Source organism: Lynx canadensis, chromosome A1 (assembly GCF_007474595.2).
Source record: "Lynx canadensis isolate LIC74 chromosome A1, mLynCan4.pri.v2, whole genome shotgun sequence".
NCBI lineage: Eukaryota > Metazoa > Chordata > Mammalia > Carnivora > Felidae > Lynx > Lynx canadensis.
The window spans coordinates 76,788,799-76,809,702 of record NC_044303.2 but is presented as its reverse complement, the minus strand read 5'-3'; positions in this window follow the sequence as shown (position 1 = coordinate 76,809,702).

Below are 20,904 nucleotides of genomic sequence, written 5' to 3'. Positions count from 1 at the left end.
GGCAGGCTGAGCACACTCTTCATACAGTGCATGAGAGGCAGAGGTAGTAGTCATGACAGATGTTGGATCCAGGAAGGACCCTGGAGAGTGGCAGAGTGGGCGTTCTGGACATAGCCATTGGGCAAGGTGCGTGCCACGATCAGGCAAGAAGCTGGACGGTCAGTGCCTGGAGAGTCCCTCTGGGTTTCTGGTGCAGAGCAGGAAACGAATTCCTGTGAGTGGCTAGAAACAACAAAGTAAACGCATGCCACTGTTTTACCTTCCAAGAGCTGCCATAACAAAGTACCATCAACTGAGTGGCTTCAGATGACCTAAATTTAAGCAGGACAGTGCTGGAGGTTGGAATTCCAAAATCAAGGTATGGATGGACCCTGCTCCCTCTCCTAGTTTCTGGTGTTGCAGGCAATCTTTGGCATTTCTTGTGGCTGTGTCACTCCTATCTGCCTCTTGAGCCACGTGGTGCCTTCTCTCTACACGTCTGTCTTCAGATGTTTTCCTCTCTGTATTTCGGCATCTTCTTATAAGGTCCCAGAGCTGGGGCAGAGTACAGCCCAGAGCGGAGAGAGTGAGTGGTCCTGGTCAGTAGGGCTGGGTGGTGTGAAAGCTGGAGTTCAGAGAGGTCAGGAGAGTGAAGGGCTGCTAGTTATGCTGGAATTCATAGAGCATTACATGTCAATAGTTGGCAACCCACACGGATCTACATTTCCAGGAAGGTGCGTGAATGATCTAGAAGCAAGACAGAGCTTCCATACCGCCCAGAGAAAATCATTTAGCAGAGTACTGAAGAGTAGATTTACACACACGAACTCATTTAACTCTTGTCACAAATCTATGGATTAGGTCCTGGTTTGACTGGCATCATATCGACAAGTCCCTGGGACACATGGCCAATAGGAGGCTGATACAAGGCTTCAACGCGAGGGTCTCATGGCAGAGCCTGGGTTATCACCGACGCTCTTGGAGGTCACTTGGAGCTTCTTGAACATACACCTTTGCTTCTGGGTGCTTTCTCTGTGAAGCCTTCCCAGGCACTTCGCCTCCCTGCTTTCGCACAAAAGGAACCCCTGTCTGACCCCTGTGACGGCTCCGTTATTTTATTCATGAAAATGCCTCCCAGGCTGTGTCCATTGTACTTTGTGAGCCTCAAATGAAATGACAGATGGAGAAGTGCTCTGGACACTCTAATGTACCGACCACACATGAATTATTGGTGAGAACATCACCTCTCAGGGACCGGTTTCTTGGTCACTCTCCTCACTGTCACTTTCTGTTCTTCTGCCTGAGATCCTTCCTGAAGTCCAGAGAAGTTCTGCAGTTGTGGTTCTAAGTCCTATCTTGAAGTAAGTTCTCAAAGCATTTTGAGATTTGCTAAGCATTTTTACTGTGGGCAACAGTATAGAAAGGGAGGGGTTAAAGCAGTGTTTGTGTATAATTTCGGAAGCCTTGGAGTCACATGGAAGTAGGCAACTCCACTTCCCCCGGAAATGGAAATTGAGCCCGGGAGATGATTCTGATCGTCCCCACTGAGGGACCGTCCATTCCAGCCCCTTCCAACCTATCTTTCTTTCATGTGCTGGGTTAGTTCTCTCCATTTTGCAATTTTAGGATGCCTCCTTGACCTTCCGTGTTCTCCCAGAACTCCAAACCAGCAGGTCTCAAGATGGGGCAGTTAGACAAAGAAGAGGCTGGTAAGGTCAGAATTTCGCCCATAAAGTTTGAAATGAGATCCATTTGCATTCCAGAGTAGTTTGTGTTTAAAAATTCAATTGTCTCTATTTCTATGTCATTTGAGATCATGGTCTCATAGAGGGGAGCTGTGCAGGAGCCATGTGGGTACGAGAACGCCTCTTAATTTCCAGTGCATAAGCAGATTGAATGGGACTGTGCCTTTGTCTCTCTTTCTGATTCTTTCTCTGGACATTAGCCCTGCCCTCGAACACTTGGAAGTGGAACTGCTAAATTGTGCCATTTTCATGGTAATTTCTACAGCAAGAGTGAGAGGTGTTTGGTGTAGATTTAGTGTCAGCAATAACGCAAATCTCTCCCATAGCACCCGTGAGCAGAACTAGTTGATGATACAGAGAATTTATGACCTGGGAGATCATTTATTTCACATAAAATCAGAAAACCCAAGTACTACTTTGGGATTTTGGAAAACTTTACTGCTCAATTCCCAAAGTTGAAATACTTGAAATATATAAAGTATCATTTCGCAAAAAAAAAAAAAAAAATGGACTAATCTGGACCTTTGAATTACAGCCAGGAGAAAGAATGCTAAAAACAGAGAAGTCACTCTTGAGGGATACAAAAACTTGGTTTCTTGCTTCTGGAATATTCACATAGCCACCTTATATAAGGTAACTTAATAATGTTTTGATGTCATCATTTTTAGCCTTTAATAATGATATGTAATAATGATAGACATCATTATTTAGGGGTTTACTAGTCTGTTTTGATTCCACTTTTTTTTTTATTTTTTGGAGACAGAGAGAGAGAGAGGGAGAGAGAGGAGGGGAGAGAGAGAGAGAGAGAGACAGAGAGAGAGGGAAAGAGAAAAAGAATCCAAAACAGGCTCCAGGCTCAGTGCAGAGTCCAACGCGGGGCTTGATCTCATGGTCCTGGGATCATGACCTGAGCCAAAATCAAGAGTTGGATGCTCAACTGACTGAGCCACCCAGGCACCCCACTTTGATGCCACTTTGATTTTCTTTAGTCTTTACTATAATTTTATCAGGTTGTATAATTACTCTTTTACAGATGAGAAGACAGAGAGGTTACACCACTTGTTCAAGGTCACACAGTTGGTAGGTACAAGAGCTGGATTTATAACCAGGAGTCTGTATGGTTTCAATGTCTGGGCTCTTTCTAAATACCATGACACCTTTCGTGAAATTATCAGAGTGAAGCTTTCCTGAGTGTCGTAGTTGGATAAGAATGTTTACAAACTAAGGAACATCCAAATAAGAGTGAGTAAGAGTTGTCTGGAACCATGACATAGAGGAAAAGTTGAAATTACAAAGGTTAAGTCAGTGAAAGAGCCACTTAAGCATACAATAGCTTTCTGCAAATACGTGGAGAGCCAGACAGGAGGCCGGACATAGTCTGTGGGGTCAGAAGGTGGGCAACAGGTTCCAGTTGAAGGAGGCAACTTTTACCCAAAGGAAGTGAAAGCTTTTTGAGAGACCTTGCCCAGCAATGGAAAGGGGAGTGAGGTGATCCTTGGAAGGGAAAGCAATATTTACTTCTCAAGGGCATTGAAGAGTAGATCACTAATATTAGGTAGAATATAGTCTTTGATGGTCTCTGGATGGTCTCTGACAACTAGTTCAATCCTGAGATTACATAAATGTCAATTCACAACATCTTGGTATGAATAAGGTTACCAGCTCCTTCTCTTTTGCGATGGAGGAAGACTAGATGATGTGGAAACACCGAGCGCCTGAAAATGGAAAAAACTTGAAGACATGTTGCCTTTTTTAGCAATTTCATTCAGGATTGGTTTATCCTTACATTTTCCATCACAGAAGAACATGAAAATTCTAGTGATTGATTTTCTCAGAAATTCTGTTTCTGAACCTGAAAAAAGCCCTAAATTTCAGTTGTTGTAGGTCTAATGTTATTTTTAATGGATTTGAGAGTTCTTTTGACTAGACATTTAATGGGTAACAAAGAGCCTGGCGGGAGGCTTTCCGGGTTGGTAATGGATGTAACTGAGTTGTGACAAAATATCAGAAAAGACTGAAAATACAGGCAATTCATTGCAGACAAGAAGAATTTTCTCCATGAACTCTGAACATCAGTAAAATATACATGACTCAGTAGTGTTAGTATATTGATATGCTGTATTTGGACATATGTTAGAAAACTGCATGATAATGTTTCTTAAATGGATGTTATGCTCAAAACATTTTTAAAAGGCTAGAAGAGGGACACCCTGGAAAATGCTTGATAAGTCTTGGCAAGAAGTCAGGTTGAATTAAATTGTGGGGACTGCGTAATTTTGATTTTATTAGACTCAGAAAATGAGCTATGGCCCTTCTCTGGAAGAACTAGGGATGGTGGGGACACATGAACCCTTATGATACTTATCATTGATTTCTTAACTTCACAAACCACTTTTAACTAGCATGACTTGATTCATCAGCTCTAGGGACACATGTGGTCAAGTGTCCTTTTTTTCCAGCTACTCTCTTGAGCTCCCAATGTCTTCTCTGTGCTGAGATTCCCAGATATAGGGGCCAGTCTTGTTTCCAGATGTTAGTGACTACCATTTCTTTCTTCTGAGACAGAGAGTTCTTTCAGCCTGTCCCCCAAGGCACTCTTGTCCATCATTGCAGGGAAATCATTGGTAATCGCACTGGCCAGGTGGTACCCTTTGATAGGGCCTCACAGGTAATCACTCAACACTTAGCTTTTCTGTTGAATCTGAACCACCAACATAGACAAACATGGGGATTTCATTCCATGCTTTCATTGTCGTTCTCTGCCAATGAGAGGGGATCCTGACGCGGGTCACTCTGGTCCACCTTAACAGTCACACAGACTTCAGTTATCAAAGAGAAGGCATTGGGATGACCCTGGGTTCATTTCATAAAGTGGTGATCCACCTCTCCCTCAGTGGTTAGCTTTGTCACCAACTGATGTAGATATTGACTAGTTAATGGGAGGTCGGCTACGATTCCTTCACCTATACTTATACGATGATACATACATACATAATACACAAAATCTACAGACATGTGTCTAATGTTCATGTGAGAGGGGATCATCCAAGTGTACTTTTTAGAAGCAAAAAGATATTTTTCAAGGTGGCCATTTGTGTCCATACATAGGGCATCGAAGAGACTGGCATAAATTCAGTAGCTCCTTCAAAGGGCATTTCACTCAATGTTAGTCTTAAATATTATGCACATATGGTGCCAATAACAATGCCATTGAGCATGTACTGAACACTCTCTGAGAGGCTGCACAATACATATTTTACATACCTTAAGGCCTTACAGATATTTGCTGGAGATATAACTATCCCCGTTTTAGAGATGGGAAACTAGCTTTATAGAAATTAAAAGCCTCAGCTAGTATCAGCCTCAAGAATTAAAACCAGCCTACAAGATTCATTCCCATTCCCTGAACCACTGTATGGGGGAGACAGGCTCTGTTATGCCCCCATTACCTAACTGGTGAGCTTTTAATGTTGGTGGTCTCTCACACACTTTGATTTTTATACAAGGGCGTATAGTGATGCTTTTTAAAGAGCTCTTTATGGATCTGAAATGTCTCTGCTGATTCCTTCCATGAAAGACATCTTGGCCAAAGACAACTCAACCTGTTCCCCAGAGAACTCCAGCTCTCGTCTTGGGCATTTGTTGTAGGAAGTCCAAGATCCCTCGAATACTTGTTTCTTTTCTCCAGCTCTGCCCGATGCTTTTAGGAATTATTTTCCCCTCTTTGTCATCATTATCACCATCGTTATTATTTTGACCAGGGTGTAGTTAGATGTGATGAACTTTTTCTTGTTCTTTTGCTTGCAACGCAGTGGATCTGTTCACACTGTTTTCACAGATCTTTTCAGCGCAAGGAATTTTTCCTCTTGATTGTCCTTTCCTTTTCATTAAAAAAAAAATCTGGAACACTAATTATCTCTGCGTTATAGCTCTGTCCCTGCCCTCACATGGCTGTTTTCCACTCTCCAGTGGTTTTCATCTCTGTCATTTTCTTCTTCATCCTGGGGCATCTTTTCGAGTTTGTCTTTCATGACACTGACTTAATTTTCTCCTGTGTGAATTCTACTCTTCACTCTCTCTTACAAGGATTATTATTATTATTTTTTAAGTTTATTTATTCTGAGAGAAATAGAAAGAGAAAGAGAAAGAGAGAGCAAGAGAGGCGGGGAGGGGCAGAGAGAAAGGGCAAGAGAGAGAATCCCAAACAGGCTCCATGCTGTCAGCACAGAGCCCAATGTGGGGCTTGAACTCATGTGCCCTGAGATCATGACCTGCGTGAAAATCAAGAGTTTGACACTTAACCAGCTGAGCCACCCAGGTGTCCTTCTTACAAGGATTTTTTTTTAATTAAAAAAATTTTTTTTAATGTTTATTTATTTTTGAGACAGAGAGAGACAGAGCATGAACGGGGGAGGGGCAGAGAGAGAGGGAGACACGGAATCTGAAGCAGGCTCTGGGCTCTGAGCTGTCGGCACAGAGCCTGACGTGGGGCTCCAACTCACAAAGCGTGAGATCATGACCTGAGCCGAAGTTGGTCGCTCAACTGACTGAACCACCCAGATGCCCCATCCTTCTACAAGGATTTTTAATCTGATGTGTCATTCTTAATTTGCTTGCAATTTTCTCTTCTCTCATTTATGCTTCTTTTCTCTCCATTCTGTTGATTTGAACGTAGTTTGTTCCCTGTATACAATTTCCTGCCCTGTATTCTACTGGCGGCCGCTGGTGGATTGCTGGCCGAAGGGGGTGGTGGCCGAGATGGGAGCAGTATTTGCTTCCCTTCAAACCATCTCGTCCTGAACAGAGGGAGAGCTGTACCACACCCCTTCCCTGAATGTTATGACAAGACCAAAAAGAGGAAAAAAATGGAAGCCCACGTACATGTCTGAAATTTAAAGTGGTAAATCGACTCAGCAAGATGTTAAAGAAAAGATGTTTTATAGTGCTGTCTTGACAAATATACCTTCATAATGTCTAAACTGAAAAAAAACATGTCCAAAGTTGTGATTTTTATATGACTAAACGGTAGCAAAATGTGACTGAACTTCAGGATTATTACACACCTGGGCGCTCCATGGAAGATGTTCCGGTGAAGTGTGATGAGTATAGAAGGAAAGCATACGTCATTCATGAGTTTATGATGTATTCCATAAAATTGTTCTTGCTTTAAATTAATGAAAATCACGAATCGGTTTTTAAAAATTTTTTTGTTTTCATGTTTATTTATTTTTGAGAGAGAGCGAGAGACAGAGAGTAAGCAAGGGAGGGGCAGAGAGAGAGGGAGACACAGAATCCGAAGCAGGCTCCAGGCTCCGAGCGGACGGCACAGAACCCGATGTGGGACTCAAACTCACGAACCGCGAGATCATGACCTGAGCCGAAGTTGGCCGCTTAATTGACTGAGCCACCCAGGCGCCCCACTAATTGTTTTTTTAATTTATTTTTTATTTTAGAGAGTGAGAGTGTTCACGCGTGTGCGCCAGGGGGAGAGGGGCAGATAGAGAGAGAATCTCAAGCAGGCTTCATGCCCAGTGCAGGGCGGGAACGTGTCTCAATCCCAGGACTCTGGGATCATGACCTGAGCTGTAATCAAGAGTCTGTTGCTCAACTGACTGAGCTACCCAGGGGCCCCATTAATTGTTAATATAATAAAGACTTTCACAAAGTTTTTGTTCTTTTGAGAGTAGTGCCCTAAAAAACTAAAGCATGTAATTGCACTCAGAATGTTCAAAATCTGAGTGTATTTTGATTAAGATATAAATACTTCAAAATACAAACCACTTCAATTATTAATATTTTTAAAAGCGATACTGCCTAAAAATTAAACATTATCTGTTAAATAAAACAGAAATGATAAGTGATGATTTCAAAAATTCCTATTGCAATTATTTAAATAAACCTAAACTTTTATCATTTGAGTTTTGGAAAACTTACATCGAGTTTCTCAAAAATCTAGACCTATATACACACAACTCATAAACTGTTCAGAATTGCATGGTAGTTTTCAGCCACCATGGTCAAGTGTAGTGAGTAGAAAACTAACAAGGAAATAGAAACCTGTCTCCACCAGGACAACACTTCATTGTCCGAGAATCTATTGCATTCGTACGCTGTTGCAGAGAAAGAAACCCACATGGCACTCATTTGCTTTTTCTTTCTTTTTTTCCTTTTTCAAAAATGTTTACTTATTTCTTTTGAGAGAAAGAGAGAGCGAGAGAGCGGGGGGGGGGGGGGGTGGGCAGCAGAGAGAAGGAGGAGAGAATCCCAAGCAGACTTCGTGCTGTTAGGGTAGAGTCCAATGCAGGGCTGGAACTCACGAGCCCTGAGATCATGACCTAAGCTGAAATCAAGAGTCAGTTGCCCAACCGACTGTTTCAAGGACACAGGGCTGTGGAGAAGTGTTTCTAGGGAGCTGAGATGGTGTGATTCATGGGCAAATCCCCGGTAAGGAGACGACGCCCATGGGTGTCGACAAGTAAATTATTTCAATGTGTGTGTTTGTGATACGCAGGGCTGGCTCTCAGGGAGGCGCCGCTCCCATCTTTCTTGGCTTGTGGAGTAACTGGGTCTCTGGATTAGGCGGCAGGGAGCAGAGGAGTCAGGAAACCTCTCGCTACCTTTCTGAAAGTCTTCTGTGCTCTCTCAAGACTGCGCCCTGGGAAGAAGGTGATGCCCCTGCAGAAGAAACAAGCATTTGACAGAAACTCTGGGGATGGGTCTTGACTATCTGTTACATTGTTAATCTAGGAGGAGAAATTCTTTAAAGACCGATATGGTTTCGTTTTCTTTTTTTGTTTTTTTCCACCAAAAATGTGAACACTAATTTGTACATCTTCAGCAAGCATGGCTGCTGATGTAGTCTCCCATTCACTCTTTGGGGGGGACAAAAGCCCCATGTTTAAATTGCGTTCTTACTGCCAGTTGCCAACCTTCAGATGTTGCTTTAACTACAAAAAATAGCAGCAAATCACTCCATGGAGATATTAAATAGCATTTAGAGAACTGAAAGAGTCGACCTGCCAGGCTTGTTAGACTCAAACACGAGCCTGTGTAACTTCTGGGAGAATCTATGCATTTAGAGGACAGTGACAAATATGAAATGATCACACACGGCAAATTGTGTTGGCTTTGTGTGTGTATCTCCCAGATTACAGGTTCCTACCCACACATGGAGAGAGTCAAGAAGTCACTTTGGATTCAGTTCTTTTCTTTTTTTTTTTTTTTAAAGTTTAACGTTTTTATTTATTATTGAGAGACAGAGAGACACAGAGCGTGAGCAGGGGAGGGGTAGAGAGAGGGGGAGACACAGAATCCGAAGCAGGCTCCAGACTCTGAGCTGTTAGCACACAGCCCAAAGCGGGGCTCGAACTCATTGACCCTTTGATCATAACCTGAGCCGAAGTCGGTCGCTCAACCAACTGAGCCACCCAGGCACCCCCTGGATTCACTTCTGACTGAACTGTTGTTTTATGCAAATGGTTTCAGACAATGACTTTGTTAAGTGGTAATTGTCACCGAGCAGGATATGCCATCCAATCACCGAGGGTGGCCTGAACACCCCTTGCAAACAGAAAGCAAACGTATTGTGGTCGATTATCAGACAATGGAGAGATTTTAATCGCAAGGATGCAGTTACCAAAGTGCTTAAAAATTCCAGGACATCTTTCTTTAAACCATCCATATTAAACATCTTAAAAAATAAAGATCTTAAAAAATAAAGTACTTAATACTTTTTTTTCTGTAGTGAGAGAAAGCCTCAGAACTTTGTTAAGTGAGCACCACTATTCAACTTTATTCTTGCTCCTTTTTCTTTATCTACTCATCAAACATCTCAGAATTTAATAGAGATACTTGTGATTTTAATGGTGGGAGAACGAAGACGAGATAAAGATGATTAGACTAATAAATATAAAAAAAACCCCTTCACTTTGAAAGAAAGCAAATTCGACTATTTTCCTTGAGCGCTTCATGCACCAAATGGTTTGACGGTCTGAGCAGGCTTCCATAATTCATGAGATGGACTCTGGTTGGTGTTCATGATCGGAAATTGATCTAATTTTTATTGTTTTCACTTATGTCATGATTTAGGACTTTTCTAAGGAAAATCACCCCCATGTTTAATTCTTTCTGCTTGAGATGACTACTTCACACAGATTTTTTTGGGGGTTGTTTTTTGGTATCACTTTCTTTTTCAAGGAGTGTACTGTATAATCACTAAACTCCTATAATTACACGGCAAAGACGATGTAAATACGTAATTATGTTCATGCAGATTACTTGATAATTATACTTCCAGTTACCAAGTAATGAACAGAATAATCATCATGCAACTTGCAGCTCTTAGATTTTCAGCTTGGTCTTTGTTTTAAAAAGGGAGAGAAGTAGATAATTGCTCCATGGTTACATGGCACTTACATTGTCAACAGTCATGCGTTTGCGTTGTTATTATATGGTTATTTTTTACCTTGTAAGATAAAGTGGTACTGCTTTTTAAAGAAGTCCTTCCCTCCTCTTTTCAATAGGAAGTTCATGTCTCACACTGATGAATAGCAAAGCTGAGCTTCTCCTTTGTGGATGCCTTAATACACGGGGCGGTGCAGAACCAGAACTAGAAAGGTCTCTGAACTTATCTATGTCAGAAAAAAAAGCAAAAAAAAAATATATATATATAGAGAGAAACTGTATGTCAAGTTTTATCAGTGATGTACGAAACACATAGTTATTAATCCTAAATCCAGGAGACTCGCTCCCCAGCCAACAGTGATGTTTTGTTTGTTTCTTTAGCTTATCCACAGTACCGGTTACCCAGGGTTCCCTCCATCTGGGGCGCACTTCCTGCACCATTTCAGGAACCAGGTTTCAAGAACCCCTCTTTGGGCACATGGTTCCCAAACACTTGTGTACATCCAATCTTTTTCTCCTTACCCTGGACACATGCCTTGATGATCGCACATATTTTAGTAAATCTTTATTCGATGTCCTGAATAAAAAAACCTGTTAAAGTCTCTATGACCCTCTGGTCTTCGTCCGATCTCCAGAATCTGACACACAGCATGGGTACAAAGAGCTTATGGATACATTATCAATAGTTAAATTAATTAAAAGATATGCAGATAGATAGAAAAAAAAAAGACATACAATATACTAATAATACATTACTGATTAATGAATTCCTAGATCATTACCTTTTGCTATTTCATTAGCCAATGACAAACAGCGTTAGATCCAATGACAAACAGCATTGCCTACAATTTCAGTATGGTTATCTCAAAAGCTTTGTTTCGTTTGTTTATTTTTATCATCTCAAGCTTTCTCTTTGACTTTGGGAGTTTAATGAAGTTTCAAATAAGAAGACAGGACATTGGATCCATGCTTTCATATCATTGACCTGACATTTCTTTAACACACATTATATTTTATGCACTGTGATCAGCACCGAGGAGATTTTAAGATAGATTAGTTATTTTTATATCTTTAATAACTTAACTCACCATTCACAAGGGAAGGAAGGACTTCTATTTTAAAATGAACTATAATATAAAGCAGAGGAAAATAAGAACTATAATACAAAGCAGCTAAACCGTGAATACTGCTTTCCCTGGTAATTTCAAGTAACTTTATATTTTACAAGCTACTTTTATTTTTTCCAGAGAAAATTGGCCCATGGCTGCTCAAATAAATGAACCTTTCATTTTGCATGACCCATATGTAGAGAATTTATAATTAATTTTGTTAATTCCAGAAATAAGAAAAACATACTATTGTGTTTCTATGCTAGCAAGCATTAAGTGAAAATAGGGGCACCTGGGTGGCTCAGTCGGTTAAGCGTCCGACTTCGGCTCAGGTCATGATCTCACCGTTTGTGGGTTCCAGCCCCACATCAGGCTCTGTGCTGACAGGTCAGAGCCTGGAGCCTTCCTCCCATTCTGTGTCTCCCTCTCTCTCTGTCCCTCCCCAACTAGCTCTCTCTCTCTCTCCCAAAAATAAACGTTAAATTATTATTATTATTTTTTTTTAGAAAATAACCATTGCTTTTTTTGTTCTTCAGGGAATGTGAACTTCAAAAAAAAAAAAACTTCTCTACATTTTTTGAAGGATAATTTTATAATATGATAATTTGATGACCATTGGGAATTGGTGTGAAGCTTGCTAGAATCTCTTTATTAAATTTTAAACTCAAATTCATCAATGGCATCCGTAGATACCAAATGATTTTATTATTTCGTATTTGAAGTAATTAAAAAGAAAATAAACCAAAGCTAAGAATTTGTGCGTGAATCACAAGATGGAAGAAAAAAAATCTAAATGGACATGAGAATGTAACATATAAAGACGACATTTAAATAATTAGGGAAAAATAGACACCTGGAAAAGATTACAACTCGATCTCTACGATCATTTTTATCGCAATGTACATTAAAGTTACCCCAAATATTGAGCGTAAGAAATCAAAATATAAAATAGGTGAAAGAAAATGTGAATAAACTAATATTAGAGTAAAAAAAAATCTTATTAACTATGACCATCACAGAAAGATGGATATATTTGATCATATACACATTAAACATTCATTCAGAGCACAAAAGGAATGAATTTCTCAACGTAGAAAAGCCTAATACTTCAATAGAAAATTAACAATATGAAGGGCAAAATAAGTGGCTGAGAGGTCACAGAGGAATAAACACACAAAAAAATCCTGTGAAATCTGCAAAAATATGCTTCCACGCTTGCCACAGTTAAAGAAATAGGAATGAAAACATTTGGATTGGAGAATACACTCTAGGGAGCCCGGTGTGGAGAATCCCATCATTCCTGATCACCGCATTTGGAGTGTGCTGTGATTGGAATGGATCTCACAGCGTGTCAGTGTCGAGGTAGTAAGGCATAATAAAGCTCATCTCTGGGGAGAGAAAGCAGCTGGTTCCCTCACAAGCCTCAGCCCAGAGCAGTGATTGGTGGTCTTCCACCATATGCAATTGGTTGAACCAGCGACAAGACCGGCGCAGACTCAATGGGATGGAGAGACAGATGGCATCTGTGCATGGGAGTGCAGCAAGTAACCTGCAGACATCTTTTGTCTTCTATCTTCTCATAGATATATTTACGTGTGTATTAGGTCCATTTAACAACCTTACCTAAGGCTGTGTCTGGGCAAAGAGACCAGGAGGGAGACCAGAGACTTGAAATTAGAGGGGCACGGTTTTCACTTCATTCCCTTTTATGGTTTCTGATTTTTTTTTTTTGTTTAATGGTTATTTGATTATTTTGAGAGAGAGAGAGAGAGAGAGAGAAAATTCCAAGCAGGCTCTGGGCTGGAGCTCTACATGGGGCTTGAACCCACAAACTGTGAGATCATGACCCGAGCTGAAATCGAGAGTCAGATGCTCAACTGACCGAGCCACCCAGGTGCCCTGGTCTCTGAATTTTTTAAACATTATGTATGTTTCATTAATTTTTTGATAACATTTAAAAACATTAAAACATTTTTTAATCACATTAAAAAAAAGGCGGGGGGGGGGCTCAGTGGGTTGGGCATCTGACTTTGGCTTAGATCACGATCTTGCAGCTCATGGGTTCGAGCCCCACACTGGGTTCTGTGCTGACAGCTCGGAGTCTGGAGCCTGCTTCCCATTCTGTGTCTCCCTGTCTCTCTGCCCCACCCCTGCTCATGTTCTGTCTCTGTCTCTGTCTTAAAAATAAATAAACATTAAAAAAAATTAAAAAAAAAGGATATAATCTGTGTACGTTAGCATGGGAAGCTCTCCAAGCTGCAGTAGAAAGTGTAAGAAAAGCAAATTGCACCACGGCATATAAAGAACTCTCATACTTATTGGAATATAGGTGCTGACACTTCAGTTGTGTATATGTGTGTGCGTGCGCGCGTGTGTGTGTGTGTGTGTGTGTGTGTGTGTGAGCCGGGTAACACACAGGGTGAACATACACGCCAACAAGCAGAGGCCCTAAGCAAAGTCGTGGGGGCAACGAGGCAGAAGAAAGAGCAAAACGCTGTTAGTTGTGAGTAGCACCCACATGTGGGCAGTGGGTTAAGGCCTCACCATGTGGCTTTTCACTGTCTTCATCAAAACTGCCGCCGTGCTACAACAGATCAATGAGCCTTTCTCTTCTCGTGGTGTGTGGCTAGGTGCACACAGGAGACCGATAAGAGCTCAGAACCCGGGCTGACTTGGAGCCACCGCTCGTTGAGAACACAAGGATTCAACACACAGATACACTCAGGCACCGTCTACAAAAAAGATAAGCCTCTTATCTCCATTACGAGAATTTAAACTTCTATCTTAAAGTGAAGTCGCCCGTCTGCTTCTGGTTTAAGAAGCGAACTCGGGCCTCTAACAGACTCCTGAGACATCCCGGTTGTAAACTCCAATAATGAGTAAGGCAGGCTCGTCCCCGTGAATCTGCCTGCAGCCCGCCAAGCCACCGTGAGAATCTGCCCTGTGCCGTGAGCTTACGGGGTCCTCTGTATCTTCACCCCTGGTGGTCCTGGAAGCCGAGGCAGAATCTTTCAGAGGCCTTTTGTTTCGGATCCAAGACCGAAGAAGGGGATGTCACCCTTACTTTAGTCATAAGTCTCTGGCCTTCTACCGGGAGGGCGGTGGTAATCCTCTAAGTGCTGAGGTTCAGCCTGAGAAAAGAAAGAAGAAAACAAAATGCTGAGAACGTGGCAACTGTTCTCTGCATTTGCTGCCGTTGACTGACCCCATAGGCCTGTGGCGAGTGACCTGAGATTCCGAGATACAGACCCTCCCCCTGTCATTTGGCATCACCTTGGTCTCTTCCGCCCCCGCTGACTCTTGCCTGTGACCGCTCTAAAGTTATTGTTCCTATGGAGCCTTCAAATACTGGAGAGTAAGAAGGACGTCTCATTCGTTGAAGAGCTAAGGGTGAAAGTCACGGGGATTACTGGAGCTTCTCCGGCACAAATTACATGCGATGGGATATGTGTTTGGTAGTCCCGGGAAAATCTTTCTTTGCCCGTTCGCATGCTTTGGGTCACTGAACGGTTCAATAAATATTGATGAGTGAGGTGTGAAATATTCCACTGTGCTACAGAACGTTAGTAAAGGCAGAAATATCTTACAACATTGATGCCAAAATTCTTAGCCAGGATCTATCGTAGTCCACGGTCGGTCCATAAGTCTCCTAGGACTATGTGCACAGTGTGCATTTGCGATTATATGCGTTTTGTTTTTTCCCCAGAAAGAATCTCTCTCATTAACTTCTTAAAGGGGACAGTTGCCCCACAATAGGTTAAGAGCATTCTGCTGAAGTAGTTTATGTTTCTTTTTTTCAAGAATTTTTTAACGTTCATTTATTTTTTTGAGAGTGACAGAGACAGAGCATGAGTTGGGGAGGGGCAGAGAGAGAGAGGGAGACACAGAAGCCGAAGCAGGCTCCAGGCTCTGAGCTGTCAGCACAGAGCCCAACGCGGGGCTCGAACTCACAGACGGAGACGGTGAGGAACTCAGGAGGCACCTGGGCTGACGTCGGCCGCTTAACCGGCTGAGCCACCCAGGCGCCCCTGAAGTATTTTATTTCATAATTATTTTTGAGCAAATGAAATAAGAGACTTTAAAAATGCTTAGACAAGACAAAGTCCTGTACACATATAAATTATTAGCGCTTGGGTAGAAAGTGCCGTGTGTTACTAGTGCAAAATCATTATTTTCTTTTGGCGTGAAATACAGCTATGTGCACTGAGTGTAATTACTTGTGGTAGGAACTACTTAGTGTTGTTATTTAACTCACTAACCACATCTGATAGAACTCAGACATGAGAAAGTCTGATGTGTCGCTTCCAGGAGCAATGCGAATGTAAAACATAGAGTTATTCTTTGCCAGAGACATTACTTAGGACAGTCGCCACCGTTGTTTTTTTTTTTTTTTATTACATTTTCAAACTTTAAACACTCCATTTGTTTAGATATTTAAGCCTTTCGGTTTAAAAATAAAAAGTTCTGGGGTGCCTGGGTGGCTCAGTCAGGTGAGCATCCAACTTCAGCTCAGGTCATGATCTCATAGTTTGTGGGTTCGAGCCCCGTGTCGGCTCTGTGCTGACAACTCGGAGCCTGGAACCTGCTTCGGATTCTGTGTCTCCCTCTCTCTCTCTGCCTCTACCCTATTTGTGCTCTCTCTCTCTCTTTCTCAAAAATGAATAAACATTAAAAAATTTAAAATAAAAGCTCTTTCACTGGTGGTCAAACTAGTTGACGCTCTTGGATTGACTGCTTATTAGAAGCAAAGTGGTAACCAGTTTACACACAACTTTAAAGCTAGAAGAATCCCAGAGGTGAATCTGTCGGTACAGACTAGGTTATGTTGCAGTACAAAAAATCACCAACACTCAGTGGCTCACGACTGTAGCGATGTTTTTCTTCTTTTCATTGTTCATTCTACAGGTCCCTTCCGAGTCATCAGGGGCTCCACTCCATATCATCTCCACTCAAGGGCGTCGGCTGATGGAGCCTTCTGGATCCGCCTGGAAGGCTGCTCACCACCGTGGCAGTGGAAAAAACAGCCAGCAAATGCGGACACTGGCTCTTGAGGCTTTCTGCCTCTAAGGGGCACATGGCGTTCGTGTTCACATCTGTTGGCATCAGTTAATGACATGGCCATTGCCCAGTTTCAGGAGAATGGATGTCCCATCAACCCTATGGTGTGTCTACAAGAGGACAACGGGAATATTGCTGAGCAAGAGAGGGACAGCCCTAGCAGAGGCAATGTTATTTTGTTTATTTTACAAACGGCTAAGGATCAGGGGGTTTGAGTAATGTGGCTAAGAACACCAGCTGGAATTTGGGCAGCATGCAGGGAAATGAAGAAAGATGTTACTATTAAGAAATGAATATTGGGGCACCTGGGGGGCTCAGTCGGTTAAGCGTCCGACTCTTGGTTTCAGGTCAGGTCATGGTCTCATGGTTTGTGAGTTCGAGCCCCACGTCAGGCTCCATGCTGACAGTGTAGAGCCTGCTTGGGATTCTCTCCACCCCCCCCCCCACCCCCTCTGCCCCTCCCCCGCTCATGCTGTGTCTCTCTCAAAATAAATAAATAAACTTCCAAAAAAAGAGAGAAATGATTATTGGAAGGTATGAAAATACAATCAAACTTAACATCGATTGAATGACTTAGAGCATATTCGGGAGGGAATTAAATGGTTCAGCTTTCCAGTGTAGCAATGACCTTCTCATCGTGGACCACGTGGTTAGGTGCTGTGAGCTCTCCTAAGGACGCTGAACTTTCTCCTCAGCCCCCAGGAGAGCTCTGCAACCTTGGGCGATCACCCAAGTTCACCAAGTCTCAGTTTCTTTCTCCCAGGTGGGGCTGTGGGTTCGCAGATAATGTTCTCTGTGCTGACAATGTACATATGAAGTTGAATGCTTGGCTCCTGGGCTGGCTCTGACTTCTAATTCTTCTTTTTCTGTTTTTACAGACGAACCTGATATCCAGTGAATGGATTCATGATCTAACCTTATTTATAATTCTAGTATCCCTTATTAGACCCCCAGTTTTTACAGCCTTATTATAACTCAAATAACTTCAAGTACTCTCGGAGATTTTTTTCCACTGCTTAAAAATAATCCCCCTCATGTGATTTTTATAAGTGCAATCCAAAATTGAGCTGCTGGTCTTGAAAGTATTTTAAAGCCATTATCGAAAAGTTGTATTCTTTTCAATAAAAAGTTGTTCAACAATTTGTGAATATTTGATGAAACAGAAATGGCATATTGGATATCGTGGGGTTGCGGAGATGCATGGATCACTTCCTACCCTCGAAAGCCTTGATTCATCCTGGAGAAAACTACGAAAACATTGTAGAAGCTATTGGTTACTTAGAGAAATAAAATATTGCCAACGTACAGAGCCATTTGACCAAAAGTTTCTTCTTGAAGAAAAGGAAACCTGAAATAAAGATGCACCATATGTATGCCTTCAGTTTTCCCAGAAAATGTTCTCAAGGCATAGTTTAAGCAGATATTTTAGGGAAGCGAAATAAACTGGAGAGAACGTATTGGATCAACCATTATGATGCATTTGGATTAGACAGAAGTAAATATCCAAGAAGACTGCGATACAGAATTACTTTTGCCCTCTCTACACTCTCCCCACCAAGGCCTGCCTGCTAGTCTCTTCCGCCAATTCTGAATGGGTCTCTCCCTCAGTCTTTGTCACTTGGCAAGGGGTCAAGTGATTGAGAGCCTCATGGTGGCCGGTGGCCAGCTGGAGGTCGTGACGCCTCACGGCATTTGATGCATCACTTGTGATGCATTTTACACAAGAGGCAAGAGCCTTCATCAACAACGGAGCCCTTCCACAGCCGAGGAAAAGCCCTGGTGTCCCAGGGAAATGCCGTGCAAAAAAACCTCTGCATCGCACGGGCTGCCTTTAAAGAGGGGCAGTCTGGCGTGTGTACCTTCCTGAACGCTGGCCGGAATTTTTATTTGCAAGACAATATTGGAGGGGACTTGGGAATTTTTTTTCTTTTTTTTGCAGTTTACCTTTTTTTTTAAATGTTTATTTTACTTTTGAGAGAGAGAGAGAGAGAGAGAGACAGAGTGCCAGCTGGGGAGGGGCAGAGAGGCGGGAGACACAGAATCCGAAGCAGGCTCTGGGCTCTGAGCTGCCAGCACAGAGCCCGACGCGGGGCTTGAACGTGTGGACCAGGAGACCGTGACCTGAGCCAAAGCAGAACGCTCAACCAACTGAGCCACCCGGGTGCCCCGCACTTTACATTTTGAAGCAGTCATTGCAAAGAAATTATATCATACTAACATGGCCTATCCAGACAAACGTGGCCCTCTCGGAATTAAAAAGACCGAATAAGGTAAAGAAGTAAAAGTGTTTCGTCAGCTGTAAAACACTGCACAGCGTTGTGTTGCGTCCTTATGATTTGACTTACGGTTTTGGCTTCACGCGACCGAAGAGGCGATGGCATTTGGCTGAGAGCATCTCCTTTGCCGCGTGTGAAGGGCCAGTCAGGCATCTCACAGCCACCAAAGCCAGAAGATGTATCCGCCAAGCAAGAGGTCACTTTCCAGAGCTGGCTCCCAGGATAATTGTGTCAGTATTGTGATGAGCGGACTGAGGTGCGTCGCATGACCTGTTATCCTATCCCTGCTGCCTCTCTTTGCCTTGCCCTCGTGTCCCAGTCGGTAAGCGATTTCACATGTGGGGTTTGTTCCACGGTAATAGCTTAAGGTGGACAGGACGAGGAGCCTCAGCTCCATTTACACAGATGAGTAAGTCAAGTTTTAAGTTTACTTATTTAGTTTGAGCCAGATAGAGAGCCAGTGGGGGAGGGGCAGAGAGAGAGAGAGGGACAGAGGATCTGAAGCAGCCTCTGTGCTGACAACACAGAACCTGACGCGGGGCTTGAACTCGAAAACCGCAAGATCGTGATCTTGGCACTGTAAGCCTCAAGAGGACAAAGCCCAGGTCTGTTTTCTTCGCCTCTGCATTTCTGTGACTTAGCATTCTGGTCACCCAGAGAATGCGCTGTATCGGTCTACACTGATTGATTATATTCAGATTATCGTTTCTTTTAACTCTGTAAAATGAAATGTCTGGGGGAGGGAAGAAATATCATTAAGGAAGTGCTTATCTTTAGGGAACCTCTTCTCTAAAACGGTGCTAACCCTTGAATAAATGGCAGAGTTTTTCATTCTGTGGGGTGTTTTATCATCAAGTTATTCAGTTGAAAGAGGCCTTTTATACTCCAAAGTCCAGGAAATAAAAAAGTATCTCATCTGTCAATGAAGCATATGAAGTCGAGCGTGGGGCTCACTTAACATTTGCCACTTCAAAACGTTTCTGAAAAAAATAAATCAACAATTATACTTAAAGATGGGAAACAGCTCAACTTTGAGAAAAAGAAATTATAAGCATCTGGCAGGAATTTGGATCCCTCCTCTTGCCCTTGACCTATCTGTATTCTACCCTCCCTCAAGACCATCTTACTGCCCTTGCCACCGCATTTGATCATTTCCCATCTATGGCTCGTGTTGCATATGCCGTAAAGTCGGAATTGAGACGATAAGCCAAGCCTGTTTTCCAGGAAGGAAAGGAACAGGAAGGTAAGAGAGCCTTTGTCTCTGAGAATGTGGAGGAACCAGACCTCACAGGGACGTGGTTACCGAATCTGAAAAGTGAAATGAGGGTTTTATCAGAGACCAAAGCCAAGTCTGTTTGTGGGAACTTGAATACAAATAAGAAAGATGGCCTCTCTTCTAACCTGGTTTCCCTCACTGTAGAGACCCCGAGGTCTACACCGGGGGTTCCCAATACCCTCGAGTGAGCAGTGAATGGTCTGAGGAGCTAAGGCGCATGAGTGTGTGGGAAGGAGTGGGGTGGGGGGAATGCACATGAAGCTTCACCCTGAGTGCCAAGAGAAAGCTGGAAGCAGAGGGCTCAGTCTGAATTCGGTTTGGGACCCTGTGCCCTATCAGAATAAAACAAACCTTTTGGTAGTTGAGGCAGAGGGGGAGGTTCTGAGTCTAGCTCTGTCAGCTGTCACGCAGGTGGCTGGGATCCTTGTCATGTGGGTGATCCTTGGGGATATTGTAGAAGATAGCTAACACTGCTGGCCAGAAATCTTGCTGGGGACACGGCCATGGTGTTGGTGCATGGGCCAGCCTGGCCAGGATACAAGGAGATTCTCAGGTGGACCTGAGTCTCCCAACAATGCCAGCAAGCCCAGGTGGGGCTGGGCCGATGGGCACCCCGCCTGCTTCTGGTCCAGCCCAGAAGGAACTGATCAGGAGCTCACCAGCTTCAGGTGTCCCCAGCACACAAGAGCACGCAGAGTCATGCTGGGCACCAGGGACATTTTTCTCCCTAATGGTCAGGTAGGACGCAGAGAAGGACGCTCATGGCAACATCCAAGGCAGCCACAGAACAGCTGCTGTTGTTGGGAGCAGTGGATGGGTAGAAGAATTTAAAGAGTTCTTTAAAGAATTGACCTTCTGGGGTGCCTGGGGGGCTCAGTCGGTGGAGCGTCCATTTTCAGGTCAGGTCACGATCTCACGGTTCGTGGGTTTGAGCCCCGCGTTGGGCTCTGTGCCGACAGCTCAGAGCCTGGAGCCCACTTTGGATTCTGTGTCTCCCTCTCTCTCTGCCCCTCCCCTGCTCTCTCTCAAAATTAAATAAACATTAAAAAACAAAACAA